General features: G+C 38.8%; 1 protein-coding gene across 2 annotated transcripts in view; it reads right to left on the bottom strand.

Moving 5' to 3' along the window:
* The window catches only part of SOX5 (SRY-box transcription factor 5), a 1030759-nt gene that overhangs the window by 825439 nt on the left and 178857 nt on the right, over nucleotides 1–26463 (bottom strand). For both annotated transcript variants that reach the window (XM_055095845.1, XM_063593159.1), the window contains one exon: nucleotides 11127–11203. The gene's annotated coding sequence lies outside the window, so the exon portion shown is untranslated. The remainder of the gene's footprint in view (nucleotides 1–11126; nucleotides 11204–26463) is intronic.

Below are 26463 nucleotides of genomic sequence, written 5' to 3'. Positions count from 1 at the left end.
GCAGTGATGAAGACACCATCATCACAAGGAACTAGAATGCAAAGCAGGAGGTTCCAACGGAAACACAGGGAAAATGCTACAGAAACTAAAAGGAGATAAGACTACCTACCCCACCAACCACAATTGAAACTGTATGCCTCATCCGGGCTCGGTGGCTCACACCTGTAATCCTAGCACTTTGGGAGGCCGAGGCGGGTGGATTGCCTGAGCTCAGGAGTTCATGACCATCCTGGGCAACACGGTGAAACTCCGTTTCTACTAAAACACAAAATCTTAGCTGGGCGTGGTGGCATGGGCCTGTAATCCCAGCTACTCTGGAGGGTGACAAGAGAATTGCTTGAACCTGGGAGGCGGAGGTTGCAGTGAGGGTAGATTGTGCGACTGCACTCCAGCCTGGGTGACAGAGCGAGACTCCATCTCAAAAAAAAAAAAAAAGAAAAAAGAAAAAAAAAAGCCTATTGAAATTGTATGCCTCAGTTTAGCCAAAACACCAAACAAATTTTCTATATTTTAAGACTTACATACTTTATTACAATCCTTTGTTTTGGGTTACCTACCTCCTTTGTCTGCCTATAAAATCCATGCCTTGTCTACTTTGTTCATTACCAGATTTTCAAGACTGGCACAGTGTGTGGCACGTAACAGGCATCCAATAAATATTTGTTGAATGGATGAGTGAACTATTTTGTGATAATAAGAAGCAACTGAATCTGATTCTCTACAGGATGGTTTTCTGAGTTTCTTACTATCTTATTGAAAATCACCAATAAAACAGATGGGAGGTTTGTGTAAAAATGTGGGACACCTCAATAATTATAGATACTACATTTAATTAGCAAAATTGCTAAAACATAACCAGGATTGAATGACTATTTTTATATAAAATTGAGGATTTCCTTTTACCAATAAGAAGCCGCCTTTGCAATCCAATAATCATTAGTGATTACAGTATTAATCACAAAGGTGATGCACAGGAAAATTCTCTGAAGTGTTCCTTTCTCCTCTTTGTTTTGTATCTTTCCCAAGAAATAATACTTAACTGCCAAAAAAAATTGTCTTTTCGGCGCCAATGGTCCCAGCTACTCGGGAGGCTGAGGCAGAAGAATGGCGTGAACCCAAGAGGTGGAGCTTGCAGTGAGCCAAGATCGCGCCACTGCACTCCAGCCTGGGCAACGGAGCGAGACTCTATCTCAAAAAAAAAAAAAAAAATTGTCCTTTCACTGTCTTCCAAGAATGGTAATTTAGTTATTGCTAATAAACATTATCAATAAAAGTGGAAGGTTACTACAGTAAGGATTACAAAGCAATAAATGGCAAGCATAGGTCATTAATCAAATCCACTTGAAGAACAGTTAAACCAGATAAAGTTAATTACCTTTACAATCAACTATTTGCTATCTAAATCATTTTGCTCTGTCAAACATTATCTAAAATAATATTTGCTACTATTTATTAAGCATTTATTTATAGACACTCTGGATAGTATTACATACATGCTTCTTCACTAAAGTCTCACGTTTACCTTTGAAAGGAGGTATATATCTATCCCCACTTCACAGATAAAGAAAGTGAGGCATCAAAAGTGTATCCTGGAAATTGAGGAATCCAAGTCCACCATGCTTTGAACCCCAGAAACATTTCTACTCCAACTATTCCATGCTTATCAGTACATAATGCAGTGACTACGTTTGCTTTGGCTTAAAATTCTCATATATTTCAAAAGGAAATTCTTCTTGGTAGTAGGGACAACTTTAAATTGAGCTTTTTCAAGTCAGTATAATGTGCAAAATACAAACTTAGTTACCTGAGTTGAAAACTATATCATATTATCCCATCAAAGAAGTCTTAAGCGATCTGATTCAAAATATCATTTTGATTATGGTGCAGAGGATTACTCATGAGGTTAAGGCTGGGTGAGGGCCCTGATGCTCCGGTCTTGCTGTTATCTGATGGATGAGTTAGGACACACACCACAGGATAATTTTGACTAATTTATCTACATGCATCTTGCTCTTGCTTTCTCCCACTGTTCTCTCAAATGTCTTGGCAACATAATACCTTTTGAAATGTTTACAAGGGGCACTAAAGAAAATGGGCATGGAGGAAGAAGTTGTTCTTCTTGCTCACCCTTAGCCATACTTTTGGGAAGAGATCTGAATAATTCAGACTCCAAAAACTGTACTCTTTCTATTGCAACATATTGCATTCCAATAATTTCTGCTGGTTTTAAGAAGTCAACAGAAACCCTGCTTTTGCATGCTCTCGTGCTCTTTTCTAAATTTAATTAATACATATTTTATCAAGAGATAAGGAAGAAGGCTAAGATTTTTTGTCATCAGCTTCTAAGACATCCAAATGATTCTAGACATACCCTACCTACTCTTGACCTGCAAAGACATTTGAATAGCCTTGAAAACAAAAAAGCTGTCTCTTTTCACCACACTTACATCATTCCCCAATTCTGGATTTAAAAATAGAATCTTCACTCACAACAACTAGATTTTTAGCTTATAATATGGGGAATAAAGGTCATAGGGAGAAAATGAAGAGGATTAGTGGAATTGTATAGAGAAAGAAAAGGAAGAAAAGAAAAAGGATGGCAGGGACGGAGGGAAGGGAGAAGCTGAATAAAATAAGGGAAGGAGACAGAATCTTTTTGTTATCCACAGCCTTTGGTAAAGTTACTTAGAAGTTTGCTTTAAAACAAAATTGCCTCTTTCAGTACTCAGTGATATTTTATTTCTGTGTAACTTCCTCCTCAAATAGGTTAATTACAGAGGCAATTAGTCTAGCTACACACAGGATGTCACTATTCCCTTATATAAATAGAACCAGCACACATGTTTCAGGCAGAGAAAAATATCTGTAAAGACCAAATTTCAAAATGTTATGGAATTCTGTGCAGTGAGATGCACTTTTGCCCAGTTGGTGTGAAATTTCGTGTTTTCATCATTCTTATTTAATGAATAGTCCTTATGTTTTATTATTCTCATGGAAATTCTTTATGTCAACTAGGAAAATCAGCTCAAATTATCATAAAAAGTCCAAAAAGTAGAGGGATCATGGCACTAGGTAACTGAACAGGAGTAAGGCCTTGTTAGCAAGGCAAATAGATAGGAAAAGGAGAGCTAGAACTAAAAAAGCTAATCTTATTATTAGTTTAAGCAAATGTTCTGACCTATGCAGCCTCGAGGTTTTTTGTGTGAGTACTTCATTTTACATATTGAAAGTGGAAATTAGTAACTACTGTGGTTCTGAGATCTTAGTGGTTCATAGCGCAAGAGGCTTTTAAAGTGAGCTGTTCTAAAAACTGGATATATGTATCCCTGGGTCGCAAGATCCAGACTGAGTGATACACATGGAATTCACAGGAAAACTTGTTAAATCACTAATAATGGCATCCATTTTCGCCTGAAACCCCTAACTACTGATTATTGTTTATACATTTATCAAAACCAAAATGATAAAGTGCTCTTCAAAAGAATAAATTGCTATATCTAGTACTAAATACATATTCATAGAGGGCACTCCGTCCTTCTTGATGGTAGCTACCCAGGATGACAAAATTGAAAGACGCTGATGACACACTAAACATCTATGGTTCATTAACTCGCTTGTTTACTGTGGTTACAGTGAAAGCAAGGTCTTAGGTCAGCTCCTCATATCGACCAGCACATTCCTTTCTCTTCTGTGGCCATAGAATATTCCATGCAGTTTTGACTGGCTCTCTCAAAAAAAGTTTGCCATTGGTCACACCATGGCCTGAGAGAGGAAATTACATGACCATTACAACAACAAAAACAATGCAGATCCCATTTCTTGCTCAATGATGGCCCCAGTGCATTCTTCTCATACATGAAGCACTGCATGTTGCTTATAAATCAACCTAGAAAAATGTATGTTTGAGCCCTGAGATTACTCTGCCTGGGTGTGAATCCCGCCCCGCCTCTTACTAGCTACTGAACCATGGCAAGTTATTCAATTTCTCTCTGTCTCCATTTCCTCAGCTGAAAAAGTGGGTATAATAACAGTGCCTGTTTCATGGGGTACTGTAGGAGGCTTAAATTACATAATACAAGCAAAGCCCAAGAACAATTCCTGGCACAAAGAAAGTCCTCAGTAAATGACAGGTACTCTAAGTATTCTGCACTGAAACAGTGAACCAACAGTGATGAGGCTTTTTCAGGTTTTATGTGTGTGTGTGTGTGTGCGCGTGTGTGTGTGCGCATGCACGTGCGCACACACACATGTGCATAAATATACAGGTCTTGCATTTAAATTTAAACCCCTATAAGAAAAAGTGGAATTTTAAACGATGGTTAAAATTGACAGGACAAAGAAACTGAACCCTGTAAAGACCTCCATCAGCACTAGAATCTCCCCATAGTCTAGCCTGTCTGGTCCAGCAGTCTCTCTGGGATTTCAGTTCAGGCTTACCTGAGTGTACAGCAGCAACAAGGTAGAATAGGCTTTCTTCTTCTACTCCAAGAGTCCAGAGCTATGCTGATGACACAGGGATGGGCAGAGACTGGAGTGATCTCCCTTCCAGAAGATGAACAGTGCCACTGAGAACCTAAATAACTGTTTTATAAGAGATCATTGGCTTTACTGCTTCTGTGTGACCTTTCTGTCCTATTTCCTCTAGAGGGTTTGATGGTGGGTGGGTAAGTCAACTATGCAGCTAAGTCAGCTAGGCAAATAAGTGTTTTGACTACAGTGCCTACAAATATAGAGATATGTGCATATGTATATTCTTTCCCATGCATGCACCAGGATAGCTCCAGAGTATGACGATTAAAAGTACGTTACAGAAGTCATAAGGGGCACATTTGGATATTTCCTTCAATATCACAGCCAGAAAAATAATGTTTGTTATTACAAGTCACACATACAGAGTGCTTTCAGTCCCATCATCTTTTCACTTGGGGATTTCCTGCTAAGATTTAGTCCTTTTGTGCAAGACAGTAACCTCTAGGTTTTAAAATTACTGGTCTTGTATTTTCAGTCACTGTAACAGCCTATTTGGACTGACTTCACGGGTAACCAGATCAATTGTGTAGACATTAATACTTAAGAGGGCGTGGGGAGAGGGAATCAACTGGAACACTCAGCCTATAAAATGGACGATAAAATCACTATCAGAATAGACACTATAAACAAAATAGAATTCTTCACAGCCCAGTTCTCCCTTACACAAATTAGTGCATAGTACAACTCAAATCAGCCCTGATGACAGGACTCTGTGATCAGGTAAGGAGTCGACACCAGGAAACTAATATTAACCTGGCTGGTCAGTTATAGGCGTGCTACCCTTTCCCCTCTAACTCAATACTTTAGATGAGTTTGATATTTAATAATTAGCTAGATATTTTATTCAGGGATTTTTCTCTCAAATTCTATAGGATCTCAGAAAGAAAATCACAGTGGGCTAAGAAACCACAGTGAAAAAAAAAAAAAAGGAGGGCTATTAGCATAACAGCATTATACATATAATAAAGTGTCTTGATCCACCAGTAGAATTAAGTGATTTGCAAGACCCAATTCCTCAAATTCATCATTCACAGATACGTAAAAACATGTAATCAAATATTATTTCTATTACACACTATATAAAAATATATGAAATATTTATTGATATTAAAACATTTATAATTATAGAGCTACTAACTTTATCCTTAATGTTATTTAAATAATGGAAATTCACCTGTGAAATAACATCTACTAAATTTTGATAAGTTGGTTTTACTCATGCTTTTTTCCTGTTTGCACTGCTTTTTCCCCTTTTCTCTCTCACCAGACTCTTGGTTTTACTGAGCAAAAAAAAATTAGTAATAATTTAGATTCATTTTTTGGCTACATATATTTAATAGTTTCGCCTTCCCCTCTGTCTCTTCTTTCTGCCATCACTTCTGGAACACAGCCAGAAGCCATGCTGGAGCGGTGCCAGCATGCCCTGTTCTTTTGCAATTTGATTGCCTCTGTATACATCTCAGTTAGGCTTACCTAAGTCACCATTTACAATATTGAGTAGAAAGAGCAGGTTGAAATAGTCAGCATTTATAAGCCCACTGGTTACATGATACAAAATATATAGCCAAGTGTAGAATTTATAGCAATAACATTTATGTATCATGTTACTCCTAGGACAATCTAATTTATAAAGTGCCTATTGTGTATACATAAGGAATAATCATAAATCATTTACATTAAACAGTGTCAACTGTTTAACCCAACTTTCCCCCTAAATTCTACAGACTGAGATTAATGAGGATTTTTAAAGGAAGCACACGAAAAAAAAAAAAAAAAGTCTGATTCATCTTAGGTGAACAACATACCCATATATAGGAGCAGGTGTCTGTAGTATGATTTAGAATACCTATGGAACATCTCTGGAAAATATTAACTTCCTCTGAAGTAGAGAAATGTCCATGAAAGTGAGGTGGGAATGTGGCAAGAGCCCAAATCTGTCACCAACCTCAAGCTTTCTTTTATTTCCTTCCCAGGAAAGAATGGATTTAAAACAAACAAACAGAAAACCTTCAGGCCCTATTGGATCAGTTGTCTGACATGTTTTCGTCGGCAGGCATTTTTAGAAAACCTGAGAAAGATTATTTAGATTAGATGCTTTGTCTCTTTGACTCCTAGTTAGAGAAAAATCCCAATCAGTGACCGAAGCTTTCAAGAGTCCTAAAGTGAAACTCAAAACATGTATGTGAATTTTCTCCCTCTGTTCACTCCTTAGCTCATGTCCTATTCAGAGGGGCAATTGTCTTTAGCAATCTATGCTTTGGGGTTCTCAATGAAACTCATTCTGCTTCTTAAAAGCCCTTAAAATTAATAATAGGAAATGTTTTTACAATTCACATCTGTAAATGCATTTCATCTTATCTGAAACTCACACCTACACAGCCAAATTGGACATCACATAAGAAAAATATGTTTTGGATTTTTCTTACAGTATTTTGATGCTCTATCTTCTGTCCTTAGAAAGGACTACAAGAATGACATAATCTTCTTGCCTTAACCTACACCCTTAAAAATATCCATTGATTTGTGTCAGCCAAAACTGAACAACTTAACATTTTTTCATATATATATATATATATATATACACGAATAAATTTGTTCTTTATTCTTTACATAAGTGAGAAATTCACTTTTCCTCCAAACTCTATTGATGACTGATACTACTATGGAGAGAAGCAATTCCCTAGCTAGGTTAAAATTAAAACTGGAACTGAAAATCAAAGGAAGGAATGCATAGCAAGAAAATCTGTAAATCACTTTTCTGAGAATGAACTACCTGCTGTTTTCTACTCACAGAAAATTGACACTATGTAAAGATATGTTGTAACCTAGAAAGGAGAACAAAACAAAATCTATACAAACACAGAATGATCAGAAATCCATGAACGTCTCAGTCGAAGCAAGAACTGGTGGCAAACAGAGGTTTGGGGAAAGAGTTTATTTTCTAAATAACATGTTAATCTTCATAATCAGATACACAATGGCCTTTGTATAACTATTTTGAAAGCTGATCATCCCCCATAATAGCTGTATTTCAGTGGCATTAATTGGTAGGGGAAAAATGATATATTTCTCCACAACTTGGGTATATTAAACTTGAGGAGCAGTAATGACTCATTTTTCTGGTTCAAAAGTTTATTCATTCATGAGGAACAGTGCTAAATTCACAGGGTTTTCATTTGTGCAAAGAGACAAAAGGTGACACACTGTAACGTCCTTATTTAACATATTTATTCTTCAAAAATATCTGGTAAACAAGGAATTCTTTCCCATTTTTGAGTGATATTTTGAGTTGCTCAAGAGGAAAAACTGTTATGCTCAAGTGAAGCAACTTAAAACTCCAGGCTGACTCCTTCTTTCAAGAAACTAAGGAATCTATGTAACAATAAAGCATAATCATGACTTCCATCTCAGTGAGAGCTACTCTTGTCTTCACCTTGTTAAAAGGTTAATTTCTTCCCAATTGCATAGAAAAATAAATGATCACCATGTAGGCATTTAGAAAGTACCCATGTTTTCCTATGATTGACCTATACCTTCTATCAATTCTGTCTAAATTACTCAATTAAAAATAATTATTAAGAAAATAAGTGACTTCATCAACATGTTCCAAAATAAAATATGGATAAGAAGAAAAAAAATCAGCTAATCCACACAAAATTTGATATAATTATTGAAAATGATTTTCTTTGCAAATTAATAAATAGACTTGATTAATACTTTTTTAACTGAAGTTGAAGAGATCTGGGATACATATAGACACAGGCTTCTATAGCAATAAAAGCTATTGAATCAACATTAGGAAACTTCTTTTCCTAATATGTCTTTTTATGTTGCCAGTGTAAAGTGCTTACCTTAAATAAAAGATTTTGCCTAGTTTTTTTAATACAAATACTAGCAAAGAAGCACCCCCAAGTCTGAACCACTCATTTCCACTTTAGTTAACAAAATGATGTAACTTGCTTTTATTCTTAATTTGGTATTATCATTTAAACTACTTGTTACATATTATCCTCATTTTGCCTCTTTATTCAGGAAATAGTCCCAGTAACAACTCATTATCCTGGATGGCTATGGGTATCAATGCTGTTTTTGTTTGTTCTAGAAGGCATCAATTCAATGTCACTATTCGAGTTTCTTATCCTAGAACCCACAGATTCCTAGGAAATCCGAAGGCTTCTAGAATGACATGCAAATTTTCATGTATATGTCCCCATTGTGATTTTTCTGGCAGCAATCCATTCTTTCTTTGCTACCTAGCATTAATGCAGCCTCTTTCAGTTAATAGTACCCTATTTCCTTCTGGGATACAAACCCAATGCCTAGTCCATGAAAATTACAAAGGTGATTCTGCTCTCTGCTCCAAGAGAGGGGCACAGGATTATTCAGTGATCTAATCAGAACGAATTAGGACAAAGACACTTTTGATAGGGCTTCTGGAAAAGGCATCTTCTCTTTTTCAGCTTGAAGCCTGAGAGGATGTTACAGTTGAAGCAATGCCCCTGCCACCATCTTGCTACCAAATGAAGTCAGAGACTGAAGCTGTATTAGTGGAAACTGAGAGATGGAGAGAAATTGAATTCTGTTTACATTATTTTAATTCAGAAGTTAGATCTGTGCCTGGATTTTTCATATGTTAGTAAAGCACATGCACACACATTCATACCATCCTATTCCATAATATTTGCATAGCTGACTCCTTCTTCAGTGTAACTATTACTGGCTTTCTTTGACCTTTCCTATCTAGTGTAAATTCCCCCCTGTACTCTGTACTCTTGACTGCAGTCCCTCCTACCTGTCTTTAATCTTATTACATATTATCAAAATCACATGCCGTATGATGTTCATTAATTTGGTACAGAGGAATTTTGTCAGTTTTCCAGCCCTTTTCAATTAAATTTACACAATGCAAGATTATTTTCTAGTGGAGAAAAAGACAGAGAGAAAGCAAATGGGTAGAGGAAGGAGAAAAGAAAAAAAAAGGAAGAAAAATAGGCTTTAAAAACTGACAGTTCAAATAGCCATGTAGTTAAGTTTCATTTAATGGTGAAACAAATTGAGATTTTGTTTAGACACATATAAGAAAATCCATTTTGCTTAAGTATCTTTAGCAGATATTAGTAGGAAATAATTTTTATGCATTCTGATCTCAATTACAACCAGACTTAGCTGACATAATTATGGGGCCCCTAAAAGTAACTGCTGAGGTTTAGAAGCACTTGCCACTTCCTATGAGCTGGCTCTATAAATGCCAAGAGTGAGTATTTTAAATTAAATGAATAGATTAATAAACATCTTTGGAATATCCATCATTAAGGCTGATTTATGTTCTGTTGCCAGCAGTAATTCAAAGAAATGCCACGCTATTCAAAAAATATTGCATGTTGTCCTACCACTTTGCCAATGTTATGACACCACATAAGTATGACAATATCTATATTCTTTTGCAGTACTAACTATACACAAAAGCCAATAGATATTAAACCACTTTAAGTTTACATGGGCATCAGCATGGGAACAACTCATATTTATAACTCTGATGAATGGCCTTTCATTTGTAAATTTATAGTGTATCCATAATTTCTTAGGAAACCAAGAGGTTCATTCAAAAAATTGCCACAACATTTATCTATGCAAAGATGATGGATATGGTTTATGTAATTAAATGCTTTTAAAAATTAAAATCATATTGCCAAGAAAAGAGACATGTTCTTTCCTGGTTTCCTCATATTTTAAAATGATCAGAACTGCACTCTCAGCAGTTATGATGTTCAATCTAAACAGTGTTTTAACACTTATTAAATACATCCAAATACATCCTTGTTAGAGTTGTGTAGCATTTTCTTGAACTACTGGAAATTAAGTTCAACTTAAATTTCTCATCTTATTTTCTAATTCTATTCCCCTACAATGAACTATAAAAGATAGAAAGCAGCATTAGAATATAATAGTTTCTGTTTATATTTACTGCATTTACTATATTTAGTTCTTCAGGACTACTCAAGGCATCCTGCATGGTTACTGTAAGAAGAAACTATTATAATTTTTATTATGACTCAAATAAAATACTTATTTTGGCAAAAATCAACATTAATTAAGGAAGGAAAGACACATTTTATCCCAATATAGACTTTGCTCAATTGGAGGAACTGATGAAGTAGGATAAGATGAAAGATAGCAATTATCAATAAAGTAACCAATAAAAAGCAGAAGAGTCAATGTTTTATGTGTGAAGAAGAAATGTACATTGTTGCTAATGTGTGATGTGCTTTGGTGGCATTTCTAGTCTACTTTCATTTGCCTTCAAATACACACAAGTGTAGGAAGTACAGACATGTTTCAGTGGCTTTTTAAACTTTAATCTGCCCTATTACTACAGAATCTAGAAAAATTGAACCTGTTTTTTATTGATTTGGTTATATGAGAAACAATCTCCAAATTACCAACTTTTTTTTTAGCATTAGTACATTCAGTAAAAGGAAAAATTGTGCCAAATACTTGCAGAATTTATTTGCCAAATACTTTTTACATATTAGCTCTCTACACACTATATAACACAAGTGTCATATTAAAAATAACAGAATAAACATTGTACATACCCCAGTAGGTCGCTAACTCCTTGTGGGCAGGAACATATTTTTCATCATCTTTGGGTCACCAATGGCCAGCACAGCACCTGGGATATAACACACACCCCATGAATGAGTTTGCTTTCATTAAATGGTACGGTGCTGATTGGATTCCATTTGGAAGGTATGAATTCAATGAAGTAACCATCCATATATCAACCTTCTTCCTCTATATCCTACATTATTAAAGGAGCACTGCACATTCTTATAAATCTAAATGACAACTTTATTCTAAAAACTCAATTCTTGAGAATAATTGCTTCTAAATGGTTACTATATTACATATCATTATACTCTTTCAGTTTTGGTGGAAGCAACCCAGTGAAGTGTTTGAGATGTCCTTTGGAGTTAGGCCAACAGAGGTCCAAACCCTGGTTCCACCACACTATATATACAGTGTTGGATAAATTACTTAATCTTGCTAAATCCAGCTGTCTGTAAAGTAAGGGTAACTGTAGTGTCTTTCTAATAATGTTGTTCAAAGGTTTAAAGGAGACAATGCCTAGCATGCTGTCTGACACACAGTATACCGTCTTCATCTTCCCCCTTCCCTCCTCATTGGTGGAGTGAAGAATTAACCTTGGCCAAAGAGATGGGCATCTGCCTTCAGCTATGAGAACATGATCTCCTGAACTCAAAATGTCATAGGAGTGTCTTTGTTTGGCTGAAGGCTTTGGCCACTGAACAGTCTAACAATGTGATTTACAATGGGTGGTTTGGGCCAAGCAGTATCAGTTTTGCCTCTCGAAGGGGCCAGAAACTAAAACTTTCAGCCCAACACCAACATTCAAAAGGGGTTGGACACTAAAGGTCAGCCATGTAGGGGACAGTATGTAGTCAAGTCCCACTAAAAACTCTGGACACCAAAGGCTCAAGTGAGCTCCCGTGGCTGGCAATGCTCTGTTCATACTGTCACACATCAATGCCAGGAAAGTGACATATCCTGACTCCATGGTGAGGACAACAGAAGCTCTGTCTCTGGTAATTCCCCAGACTCTACCTTATATATTTCTTCTCTTCGCTGAATTTAATCTGTCTCCTTTTCTTAAAACAAACCATAACTGTGAGTATAACAGCTTTCAATGCATTCTGAGTCTTTCAAGCAAATTGCTGAAGCTGAGGTTGGTTTTGGGAACCCCCTAAACCTGCAATTGATGTCAGAAGTGGGGATTATATTGTGCAGAGAACTGGCTTCCTCTAATCTTGACACTAACAATAGAGTTAGTTAAACTTGCCCACTTTCCTCCTTTAAATCTACAAAGTCCAAAAAGCTTCGAAAGCTAGCTTACTTTACCACTCAAGTGAACTTATTAACAAAGATCTCACTGTTAAAATTCACTTTGACTTGATATTTACATATAAATTATATCCCATTGCTTATTTTTTCTCACACAAACAGTAAACGCCATTCCTTCCCTATTCCCAATAATAGATATAGAAATTGTTTTGGGGTTTTTGTTTTGTTTTGGTAAGGTGAATGGTAGTAACATTAAGAAATGAATGAATCACACACAAGTAAAACTTCTAAATATTATTAGTAAAGATCTGTCAAGGTCAGATGTTAGAAAATAAACTTCATTAAAAGATGTGCTGGTTTTTGGCCGTGCGCGGTGGCTCACGCCTGTAATCCCAGCGCTTTGGGAGGCCAAGACGGGTGGATCATGAGGTCAGGAGATGGAGACCATCCTGGCTAACACAGTGAAACCCCGTCTCTACTAAAAATACAAAAAAAATTTAGCCGGGCGTGGTGGCAGGCCCCTGTAGTCCCAGCTGCTCAGGAGGCCGAGGCAGGAGAATGGTGTGAACCCAGGAGGCGGAACTTGCAGTGAGCTGAGACCGTGCCACTGCACTCCAGCCTGGGCAACACTGCAAGACTCCGTCTCAAAAAAAAAAAAAAAAAAGATGTACTGGTTTTGGCCAGGCACAGTGGCTCATGCCTGTAATCCCGGCACTTTGGGAGGCGAAGGCAGGTGGATTGCTTGATGCCAGGAGTGTCAGACCAGCCTGGCCAATATGGCGAAAACCTGTCTCTACTAAAAATACGAAAATTAGCCAGGCGTGGGGGCACGCACGTGTAGTCCCAGCTACTCGGGAGGCTGAGGTGGGAGAATCGTTTGAACTCAGGAGACAGAGGTTTCAGTGAGCCAAGATCGTGCCATTGTACTCCAGCCTGGATGACAGAACAAGATTCTGTCAAAAGACAACAACAACAAAATGACTGGTTTCCTAACAAAATATTAGTTAAGTCACATATTCCTTGTATTTCTCCTAAGTGCTTTGGTTGTTCCATGCAAGAAAATGCCTTGTTAATTTTTTTTAAACAAATGACAATTTGGTAGAGAGAATAGGAAGAACACCCCAAAGATCCTACTGAAATGTTGAATGTGCTCAGGTTAATGCCCAGGAATGTGAATATAATGGATTTTATTCCATGAATAGGTTATATAATATAACACAGGTGATTTTGAGACAGATTATCTACATGGCCCTTACCTAATCAATTACGTATGTCTTTTACATTTTAGTCTAGAAGTCGAAGAGAAAATGGAGATCTGAAGCACGAGAAGGATTTGGCACACCACTGATGTCTTCAGAATAGAAAGTACACATGGCAAAGAATATAGGCAGCCTCTAGGGCCTACGGACAAGCCCTAGCTAACAGCCAGCAAGGAAGCAAGGACTTCAGTCCTAAAAACACAAAGAGCTGAATTCTGCCAAAAACAAGTATAAGTTCGGAAACAGATTTTTTTCCCCCCAGGGCTACAGACAAAAACTCAGCCTGGACAACCTTGATTTTAGCCTCATGATACCCTGAACATAAAACCCAACCAGGCTATGTTGGATTTCTGACCTTCAGAACTGTGAGCCAATAAATGGGCATTGTTTTAAGCCACTAAATTTGTGATAATTTGTTATACAGGATCACAGGCTTCTGCAAGTCTTATATTAACTTCTCTTTAGTCTTTCACCCTGAAAACAGGAGTCAGTTATGGGCTACGTTTCCTTAACCATATAGACACCAGATTGCTATTCCTGAAACTGACAATTCTTGTACCCACTCTGAATAACGAATACAAAACAAGGTACTAAGTTGTATGTAAAGAGATCATTTGTGCCAGGCGTGGTGGCTCACACCTGTAATCTCAACACTTCGGGAGGCCGAGACGGGTGGATCACCTGAGATCGGGAGTTCCAGACCAGCCTGTCCAACATGGTGAAACCTCATCTCTACTAAAAATACGAAAATTAGTCGGGCATGGTGGCACACACCTATAGTCCCAGCTACTCGTGAGGCTGAGGCAGAAGAATGGCTTGAACCCAGGAAGTGGAGGTTGCAGTGAGCCGAGATCATGCCACTGCACTCTAGCGTGGGTGACAGAGTGAGACTCTGCCTTTAAAAAAAAAAAAAAAAAAAAGAGACAGAGATCATTTGGAAAACTCAACTGCCTACCTCCTGTGAGAAATGAACTCAAATACACAGTAAATTCCTTCCAACTTTACTTAGGTCTTTTTAAAAGGTGAAAGTAAGTGGTAACTGCTGCTTCTTTTTTCATATTATTATACTTTAAGTTCTGGGGTACATGTGCAGAACGTGCAGGTTTGTTACATAGTTATACACGTGCCATGTTGGTTTCCTGCACTCATCAACCCATCATCTACATTAGGTATTTCTCCTAATGCTATCTCCCCCAGCCCCCTAGCCCCCAACAGGCCCCAGTGTGTGATGCCCCTCTCCCTGTGCCCATGTGTTCTCATTGTTCAACTCCCACTTATGAGTGAGAACATGCAGTGGTTGGCTTTCTGTTCTTGTGTTAGTTTGCTGAGAATGATGGTTTCCAGCTTCATTCATGTCCCTGCCAAGGACATGAATTCATCCTTTTTTATGGCTACATAGTATTCTATGGTGTCTAATGCCACATTTTCTTTATCCAGTCTATCACTGATGCACATTTGGGTTGGTTCCAAGTCTTTGCTATTGTGAACAGTGCCACAATAAAGATACATGTGCATGTGTCTTTATAGAGTGATTTATAATCCTTTGGGTATATACCCAGTAATGGGATTGCTGGGTCAAATGGTATTTCTAGTTCTAGATCCTTGAGGAATCACCACACTGTCTTCCACAATGGCTAAACTAATTTACACTCCCACCAACAATGTAAAAGAGTTCCTATTTCTCCACATCCTCTCCAGCATCTGTTGTTTCCTGACTTTTTAATTGCTGCTTCTTTAAACAGACTTGGGGATGGGTGCAGTGGCTCACGTCTGTAATCCCAGTACTTTGGGAGGCCAAGGTGGGTCGCCTGAGCTTAGGAGTTCAAGACCAGCCTGGGAAAAATGGCAAAACCCCATCTCTACCAAAAAAAAAAAAAAAAAAAACTGCTGGGTGTGGCGGCACAGGCCTGTGGTCCCAGCTACTTGGGAGGCTAAGGTGGGAGGATGGTGTAAGCCTGGGAAGTGGAAGCTGCAGGGAGCTGAGAATGCACCACTGCACTCCAACCTCGGTAACAAACCCGAGACCCAGTGTCAAGAGGGAAAAAAAAAACCAGACTTGGAAAACAACCATATGTTCAGTGCAAAGTCTAAGTATTTGGAATGTGGGGATCATTGAAAAGGAATCTCTTCCAGTAGTTTTTCTAGAATATGTTTAGAATATGTTCCTACAGTTGCTCCCTATCTCATTCTCTTTCTATTCACTTACTGCAACACTACCATATTTTTTATAAAACACTAATCTTATCGTGTTGTGTCCCTGCTCAAAATGACCAAGTTAAATGACCTTCAAGATAAAGTCATTCATTCATTCATACAATATTTCAGTGTGTACAATATGCTAAATTCTGTGTTAGTTGAAGTCAGCATTCTTTAAAAAAATTTAGTTTCCTTTTCTTAAACATATGCAAGGTATAACAGGCAACTGGGTTGAAGCTGTATTTTTATCACTACGATAAATATATTCTTATTTTAAAATTGATATTATTTTTGGTTGACAAATCATAATTATATTACATTTATAAAGTAGAATGTTATATTTTGATATATGCATATGGGTGTATAGCTATGCACACATACACAGATATCAAAATGGATATATATAGATATCTATATGTAAGTAGATATAGATGCTTAAACCATGACTAAAGGAATATTGAAATTATTTACTTTTTAAAACTAAGGTGACTGCCACTCGTAACAGATATGTTACTTTCTGAAATATTTCCAGATGCAGTTCCATATCATGTAAGTCTTATTCTTGCTGTCCCTAGATTAATGGCCTTTATCCTTTCAAGAGGAGGTCGGCCACCATCTAGAACAGAGGGGCCACTAATCGGCTTTGAGTTTCAGAGCTAACCTTTGGAAATCTTAGATAACAAACTCGAATGACAGAATTTGAGAGTAAAAAGCAGTGAAGATCTCCAAGATATGTCCCTTTACAAAACAAAAGCAAAATGCAGATCATAAACAGCCAGTGTGGGAGCTCTCACACACCTAGGGAGGAAGAAGAGAGAATATTAGGCAAAGAAAGAGGTAGAAGAGGGATGAAGAGCTCAGAGGCGGGGTTCAGGCTTTCTCCATATTGGTATTAATATTTGGCTTCCAGGGCAGTGGTGCAGAAGCCTGTCAGTGGCACAAAGGAATCCGCGGCCCTGTGGGCTGACAGTCCTCTTTCATTGACATTTCTTGGTGGCAGGAGTTGAGGGTGGCAGCGAGAGCACAGGACTGTCTGGGAATCCCTGTTTTTAGCCTTGTGTCCATCTAACCTGGTGAGAGAGAAATAAAAAACCACTGCTAAAGGAAGGAAAACGTCTGGATTGACTGAGTTAAAGTTGGTTATTTATTCCTCGTAGTTGGTGCCCATGTGCAGGGAAACTGAAAAGTCCTATGCTCTGTTCTGCCCTCTCCAGACCACCACACACACACACACACACACACACACACACACACACACACACGCACGCACATGCATGCACAAAACAGAGGAAGACTGAGGAAGCCCTGGCATGGGGAGAAAAGGGGGAACCTCAAGTCCAAAGGCAATGGTAGGTCAGCAACAGATTCACTGGCTCAAAGTCCAGGTGGGGCCAATTGCATCAGCAGCTGATCCAACAAGGACAGAGCCCCTCAGGGTAGAGACCAGATTAGGGTGCAGAATCCAGGAAGGACACAGAGGTCAACTCAAGGACCAGCATGAATAAATGTGACAGCCCACACTCCCAGCCCTAGCCACAGTGATACAGCCTCCCCCAAAGATGGTTTCTTTAGTTGGGACAGAGGCAGGGCCTGCACTAGAGTGAGATTTGTGCAGTCACTAGGGTGACACGCAGTTAAAAGAGGCATCATTGTTCTCAGGGCCCTGTGGGTGCAGGGTTGGCACCTGAGAGTGGTGTCTCTTATTTTTATTTATTTATTTTTTTGAGACAGAGTCTCGCTCTGTCGCCCAGGCTGGAGTGCAGTGGTGCAATCTCGGCTCACTGCAAGCTCCACCTCCTGGGTTCATGCCATTCTCCTGCCTCAGCCTCCCGAGTAGCTGGAACTACAGGCGCCCGCCACTACGCCCAGCTAATTTTTTTGTATTTTTAGTAGAGACGGGGTTTCACCGTGTTAGCCAGGATGGTCTCGATCACCTGACCTCGTGATCCACCCGCCTCAGCCTCCCAAAGTGCTGGGATTACAGGCGTGAGCCACCGTGCCTTGCAAGAGTGGTGTCTCTTTACATTTTGCATCCTAGGCCCCTCCTTCACTCCATCCTGCTCCTGGGCCTGAATGGGGAAATGGAAAAACTAATAAACAAAGAGGATTTGACACAGCTATTTTGTGTTCACTTTTTATTCCCTTTCAACCTGCCCAGTAAGGTGAGGGGTCAGAAGCGAGAATAAGGCCAGGTGCAGTGGCTCACGCCTGTAATCTTAGCACTTTGGGAGACCGAGGCAGGTGGATCACCTGAGGTCAGGAGTTGGAGACCAGCCTGGCCAACATGGTAAAACCCCATCTCTACTAAAAATACAAAAAATTAGCTGGGCATGGTGGTGGTCACCTGTAACCTCAGCTACTTGGCAGGCTGGGGCAGGAGAATCACTTGAACCCAGGAGGTGGATTTGCAGTGAGGCAAGATCACGCCATTGCACTCCAGCCTAGGCAACAAGAGTGAAACTCTGTCTCAAAAAAAAAAAAAAAAAAAAGTGAGAATACATTATGGAAACAGCTCTATTTTTCTTTGTATATTAAAGTGGATGAACTTTGACCCCAATAGATGTGTCTCAAAAATTATTACACTATTTTATCAAATATTTCCCTATTCAAATTACTCCAACCGCTTTTAAAAAGTCTTTTTTTTCTTTCCACCTTCTCTAAATATAACAGGTCCACTTCTTCTCATGCTATTGAAAATTACATGTTATCTCACTCAACATACAAAAGGAACCAAGCACTTCAATTTCCTAAGATTCACTAAGAAAGATGACCACTTCTATGCCCTGCCAGCCTAAAGCATATTTCCTAGCATCCTCTTCTGAAGTCTGCCAAAAAGATGCACAATCTAAAATCTAAAACTGTCATAAATCTGAGATACTATGGCAACTTGCCTAATTTAAACTTTTAAAATGTGCGTCATTGCTCCTTTTACAAATTCCAAGAACTTTTGCATTTTTTATCTAACACAGAGGTACCTGTGGAGGTAGCAGTGTTGCATTGGAACCCGCAGCTGGAACCCATGGGCCTTATTCTCTGTGGTTTACCAGTTAGCTGAGGGTTCTTGGATGAGTCACTTGATCTTTCAGGGTATTACGTTAATCACATGAAAGAGCTGGTCGACACAACCTCTAAAGTTCCATCCTGCCCTAATATTTCTATCTTAAGTAGATGGTAACTTCTGATGGCATCTTAACCTTGCAAATTCATGAATATAGGCACCAAAAAGCTAAACAATTTGCCAATCATGGTAGGAGAACTGGTAGCATGAAAAGACAGAGATGGTAAAAATGAGACTCAGATGGTCAATAATAATCATAAAAGCAAACATTTAGATACTTTATAGTAGCTCCTATGAGTAGGCAATGTGCTAAGCATTGTCATGTGTTACCAGGCTTAATTCTCAGAACGATGCTATGGGAGAGGTACCTTTTTTTTTTTTTTTTTTTTTTTTTACAGAGTCTCACTCTGTCACCCAGGCTAGAGTATAGTGGTGCAATTAAGACTCACTGCAGCCTTGATCTCCTAGGCTCAGGTGATCCTCCCACCTCAGCCTCCTGAGTAGCTAGGATTACAGGTGTGTGCCACCACGCCCAGCTAATTTTTTGAATTTTTTTTTTTTTGTAGAGATGGGGTTTTACCATGTTGCCCAGGCTGGTTTTGAACTCCTGGCCTCAAGCGATCCTCCCACTTCAGTCTCCCAAAGTGTTGGGATTACAGGCATAATCTTGACATGGCCCCACTGGGCCAGCCATCCTCTGCCCTAAACCTCTATCTTTGGTGCATTTCTCCTCTTACAGATGTAGATTTGTCATGTTCCGCATCATTCATCTGACTGAAAACCAATATGCCAACTGCAGCCCATACTGTGTACTACAGCAAAAGCACACTGCTCTTATCCATTGGAATATGGCTCCACAATCAAAAGTTTAATTTTTGCTCCTTTCCAACATACACTGACAGGGAGAGGTACTTTTATTATATTCATTTTATAGATGAGAAAACTGGCACAGAGAGATTAAGAAATGTGCTCAAGTTGACACAGCTAGAAAGTCTTCAGCTAGCTCTGCTCCCCCATTCATTGCATCCAAAACAATTCAATTAAAACATAATGAAAAGTGCATGACAAACAAAATTCTAGAATCACTGTACATTACAAATATTTAACATAACCATTTCTGAAACTAAAACTAAGAATGCAGAAAAATGTTACTGAAAATTTATTTTCGTGAGGTATCAGTGCATAGACGCAAAGTTGAAATTGGAAGACATAATCATGTGTTCATTTTATTCTAAAGATAAGAAAAATGAGTTGACTTAGGGTAGTGGCAGGACTGTGCCTGGAACCCAAGTACCCTCTTTTCCAGCCTTGTGCTCCTTCCACTGTTTTCCTAATACATATTTTTGGAAAGACAACAGGGGTTGAGAATGCAGGCTCTGAAATTAGACTGCTTGGTTTGAATTCCTGTTCTCATTCACTAGTTGTATAATCTCTTGCCTCAGTTTCCACATCTGTAAAGTCTGAGAAACAATAATACCTACTGCATGTGGTTGTTGCCATCCTCACATCAAACACTTAGAACCATCCCTGGTACCCAGGAAGCCCCTAATGAGTGCTGGTCTTCATTATTACCACAATAGCAATAGAACATTTGGAAAATCAGAAGGTCAAAAGGTCAAGAGCCACTCAACAGCTTGGCAAGGAGAGCATAAAAGGCATGTAAATCGCATATGAGGTATTCCAGACTTTTCATGTAAAAACTCCATTCCTTACTCTCCTAAGCACACCATGGAAACAACAGAGGTAAATAAATTGTTGTGGGGACTAGAGATGCAGAAATCCTAAAAGAAGTAATTTTACTGGCAAAGTTTTAGGTAGAATTCCTAGCTTCCAGCCTTAGCTTCATCATTGATAGTTGAGCTGTGGAAAGTCAAATTTCGTCTTTGTGTCTCAGTTTCCTTCTTAGAGCTTCCCTATCCAGGGATACTTTTCAAAGTTTCTCAAATTTCATTAATAACCGGGGTCTAAAAGGAGATTCCATATATTAATTTTAAAAATTCTAACCAAATGAACAATGTACAATCTTGATTCCCAAAACTTTTCTTCATTCTATTTTGCATCCGATTTCCTGCCATTATTAACTCGGTTCTGATTATAGAAAAACATACATAATTTGCAATTCAAACAGTCTTTAATCTTAAAAGGGTTTCCATTGTGGAAGAGAGAACAAGTTCCCCTAGCTCTGTCCTTGGCATAGCCCATCACTTGCTCAAGGGATCTTAACTCATAAAGGAGGAGCACTGTATAGCTTTAAAATGACTTCATTCCCATATTTACATATTTTTAATAGGGCTATGATGAATCTCCTTCCGCTTGACTCCTATTTTGAGCTGTGATATTTTAATCTCCATTCTTGCTGCAACTTAGCAGATGAATGTGCAGTGTGACAGAGCTCAGAGGAAATAGTATAAATAAAGCAAAGTGGAGCTATGACATCTCACATTTTATAGCTTTTTTATTGTAGCCGAAGCATAAACAGAGCACAGCTGTGTTATACTTACCGCTGTGAGCACTCCCTCAATCCGCACCCCCTGTTGCTTTTAAAAAGACAGTGCTCTTATTCAAAAAGCTTTGGCTGTGGGTAACATGGCCCCACCGGGCCAGCCATCCTCTGCCCCAAACCTCTACCTTTGACGCATTTCTCCCCTTACAGATGTAGATTTGTCATGTTCCGCATCATTCATCTGACTGAATACCAATATGCCAACTGCAGCCCATACTGTCCTACAGCAAAAGCACACAGCTCTTACCCATTGGAACACGGCTCCACAATCAAAAGTTTAAATTTTGCTCCTTTCCAACATACACTGCACCCAAATAATTTATGCACCCTCTCTTACTAGGAGACAGGAAATTAGCTGAAAGTATTCAAAACAGTGCACTCTCTTAATGACAGCCCCCTTTTAAAATGAAGAAGTTGTATTTCTCACTTTCAAGTTAACTCTTAGTCATGTTTGAGTGAAAGTTGGAAATGCCAAAAAGGCCAAATAGAGTGAAAGTTAAAAGAGTGGTGTTGAGATGAACAAAATAATTCTACGTGCTAATGCAATCATCAAGTTTTAGAATGTTTCAGGCTGGTTACGTATTTCAATCATTCTGAAGAAGACAGTATGACGGATAGCATGCACCCTCTATCCTCTAGCAATTGAGATTATATAATATGGCTGATTTGTCCAGAACAGGCACCTGATCTAATCCAAGCCAATCAGAGTCCTTCCTTAAGATATTTGATTTAAGGAGAATGGATAAAGCAGTGAGCTATAAAATTCCAGTGCTGTCATCAATGGTGACATTTCCTCCCATATGGAGAAATCTCTATTGCAGCAAGAAAGAGTGAAGCCGACATTCAAAGTGACACAGAGACAAGAGAAAGGGATCAAGCCCTGACAAAGTGTGACTCCCGGGTTCCAACTGTTCCTGAGGCCCAACTACATTCCTGTCCTTTCCCCTCCTTGGTTATTTGCCTTCCTTGTATTCCTTTACCCAACAAATTCCAGGCTTATTTCTTAAACTGCCTCAAATTGGATTTTTATCACTTTAAAAAAAAAAAAAGAGTCCTAATTATTACACCTTCCAGAAGATTCTTTTTTTTTTTTTTTCTTCAGATGGGTTTAGATTTATTCTTCCTTTTTCAAATACCACCACACTATTTATGGGAGGGAGGGAAAACCCTCTGGGCTTGTAGAGGAATGTGTAATGAAAATTCAAAAGACACATGCATCCAAGTGAAAAGAATATAGGGGCATAGTAGCCTATACACCAGTGAAGTGAAATGAAAGACAGGAAGATTGATTTGCATCATCATTAACATGGAGGGAGAAAAGCACAAGAACACAATAACTGCAAGAACCACCTCCATTGACACACGTAATTGTTTCGAAACAACAGACTCAACTGGGCTAACATAGGGGCAAAGTTGGTATCCCAAGCTTCTCAGCTATCTATCCGCCCAAAGTTGCTCTTCTGCCAAGCTCATTGTTTACCAAGCTGCCAGCCCAGCCCAGGGATCTGATTAGCAATTTGCACTTTTGTGAGAGGATTAACAGAATTCCTTTGTTTTGATGTCGGATTATCAAACTGCATCTTTAAAGAGGTGTGACCTCATCCAGATTCATAAGCCTGCTCCCTTGAGAATGACTTGAATTTTACTCCACTTGCGCAACATATAATTTCATAAAGGAGTTACTGTCAAAACATGGTACTCAATTCTTGATGTGTGTGAAGAAGCACATTTGTAATGTAAATAACCTCAGAAGTTTTGTGATATTTTAAAATAACCCATCTGGTGGGAAAACAAGGATTTTCAACCCATTTGGTTCCAGCACTAGTAAATTAGTGTGCCTCTAACTCATAGAACGCAGAGATAAACTCCATCCCTGGGCTGAGCCTCATGTTGCTTTTATTTTCAAGGGCAAGTATTTTAATTGTCCCAGAGTTCTTGATATATTTTTTTTTAAAAGGAGGGCAGAATGCATAAGTGAGTAAACTGAGGAAAACCAAAGAATTTGGCTGCAAAGTGACAATGATATCAAATCATCTACAGCATAGTTCATATGAAAAAGGAAAATCAAATCAGAGTTTTGTATTTCTAACTGTATTCTGCAACAGTCAGCTAATCAGAAAAAGAAGTCCCTAAAATCTCCATCCAAATTTGAAACAAATAAAATTTCCAAGGGGGGCATCTATAGGGCAAGATGCAACAAATTAAGTGCAGACTTTGCACTACTGTAATCCTTACTTGAGGGGCACTCCTGAATAGAATGAACAAGAACAGTGTGGCCTACGGAGGGCATGCATTACTAGTGTGAAGACCTTATCTTTGGAAGTACGTAAAAGCACAGCCTGGCCATGACAAATGCCCAAAACGCCAGACACGGCTGCAGATCAAGTTGTGGCTTTACTCATTGACCAACGAAAAACCAAAACAACAAAACAATAAAAACATTCTGTTTCATAAAGAGGAAACAAGTATAATTAAATATGTATATTTACTTTTAATATCAATTAGACTGTTACCCTAAAGTTGATAGATTTTAGAATGTTTCTTTCAGTTAGCAAACTTTCAATTATACAGTGAGAGTACTAGGCAGGCCCTGATAAATAAGGCAGAAGGTGTGTTTGTCTGAAAGCATAGTACATACACACATGTCTGTTACATCAATAGTTCTTAATGGGTGGTTGTGTGGATTAATTAAATCACATGGAAAATAGTTTTTAAAATACCCAAGTCACGTATTCCCACCTTATAGCCAGTGGATGGGGTGAGAGCATATTTTTCTAAAAAAGTCTCAATTAGTATTCAATGAATGCCTCCTTAAACAGCTCTCTCTTATATTTAGAAATTGCCCTTCTACGTGGATTATTTCCTAGTCTTGCCTTACTCATGAAATTGGAGAAGTCTTTAAAAAGGTGGATCATGTCTCTTATGAGCCTCATACAGTGACCCACACATAGTTTTGTGTTCAAATATCAAGTTGGATAAATAAATTCAAAAGACGGTGGTTAATTAATATGGATGTGATAGATGTATCTTAGCAGAGAAAAACTTCAGGGAGAGTAGGAATGAACACTAAAAATAACTAAGAATTTGACTTTAACCCCAAAGCTTCCTACATGGAATTCAAAAAGAAAACAATGTACATTATTTATGACTTCTCTGACCATAAATACAGAACACCAGCCAAAATCGGCCTGAGATTATTCATGTATGCAACAAGTATTGCTCCATTTGCGAGGAACTATCCTGGGCTCTAGAGATAGACCAGTAAACAAAACAGAACAAGTTCCTTGCCCTCACGCAGCTAATATTCTTAGGGAGATCAAAAACAAACAAGATAAATGAACATATGTATATACACACATTAAGTTAGGGAAGTGCTAAGGAGAAAAATTAAAGTAGGGAGAAAAGCAAGTCTTTGGTAGTAGAAGGGAGGGCCTCCCTAAGAAGCTGCCATTTGAGTCAAGATTGGAAGAAAGTGTCGGAATGAGTCACGCGGTTAACAGAGCAGAGACCACCACAGGCTGAAGGAACCTGGAGGAGAGCAAAGGCCCCAGGAGAGTTGGTGGCTTCCACCACGTAGGAGAAAGAGCAACGAGCAGTATGGTAGTATGGTAGGGAGGAAAATGGCGGAAGGGGAAGTCAGTGAGGAAAGGGGGTAAGGGCTGACTCTGCTCCTCAAGGGTCATAGTGAGGACTCCCCTGACGTAGGAAGCCATTGGAGGTCACTGAGCACAGGATGACATCTGACTAATCTGATTTACACTTCAAAGGTTCACCCTGGCCACGATTTGTGAGAAGACTAAAAAGGAGCCAGTAGAGGAGAAGTCCAGTTAGGAGCCTATAGCCACAATGAGAAATGATGGTGGCTTGACCAGACAGGAAACAGTGGAGGTGGTGAGAGGTGCTCAGATTCTGGAACTATTTTGAAGGTAGTTTTGTTGAGGAGTTAGATGTACAGTAAAAGCAAAAGAGAGGAGTCAAGGATGATAATGAGGTTTTGGTTCTGAGCAATGGGAAGAATAGATTTACCCTTAACTAAACAGAAGACTTCAGGGAGAGCAAGTCTGAGGGACACATCAGGATACCAGTTTTGCATGTGCCAAGCAGAGCTATCAGGTAGTCATATGGATACGTGTGTCTGGAGTTTAGAAACGAGGTTGCAATGTAAAAGAAATGTATATCCCCAAATAAGAGTTGTCCTAGCTCTGACCACTACAAGTGGCAGGTTCCAAATGAGTATATATGTATGTATTTATTGATTGTGATTGATTGAGAATGCGGTCTCCCTATATTGCCAAGGCTGGTCACCAACTCCTGGGTTCAAGCTATCCTTCCACCTCTCCCTCCCTAACAGCTGGGATTATAGGTGTGAACCACCCTGCCTGGCCCAAATGAGTCTTTATTTAAAAGATACAGCAGAATTGACAGTGTCTTTGATGATGGTCTTTAAAAATCACAACTACCTTTATGTAACGATCTGTTTTTAATAGAGACAATTCCTTAAAGCTAATTCTATACAGATAAATCATAAGGAACTAAATTCACTGTCCACATATGTAGTTACATGGGTCCTCCCTTATCCATGATTTTGCTTTCTGTGGTTTCAACTAACTACAGTCAACCACAGTCCAAAAATCTTCAATGGAAAATTCCAGAAATAAACAATTCATAAGTTTTCTATTGTGGGAGTAGCATGATAAAATTTTCCTGCTGTCCCACTCTGTCCTGCCCAGGACATGACTTCTCCCTTTGTCCAGCAAATCCCCACTGTCTATGCCACCTGCCTGTTAGTCACTTAGTAGCAGCTTGGTTATCAGATCCAGCGTCATGGTATCACCATGCTTCTGTTCAAGAAACCCTTATGGCAGCAGTCCCCAAACTTTTTGGCACCAGGGACAGGTTCTGTAGAAGACAATTTTTCCACATACTGGTTGGGGGGTACTGGGGCTTGCAGAATGGTTTCAGGATGAAACTACCACCTCAGATCATCAGGCATTAGTTAGTGATACGGTTTGGCTGTGTCCCCACCCAAATCTCATCTTGGATTATGGCTCCCA

This window comes from Pan paniscus, chromosome 10 (genome assembly GCF_029289425.2).
Source record: "Pan paniscus chromosome 10, NHGRI_mPanPan1-v2.0_pri, whole genome shotgun sequence".
In the NCBI taxonomy this organism is placed as follows: Eukaryota; Metazoa; Chordata; class Mammalia; order Primates; family Hominidae; genus Pan; species Pan paniscus.
The sequence above is the reverse complement of the archived record's forward strand: the minus strand, read 5'-3'. Positions and strand labels throughout refer to the sequence as shown.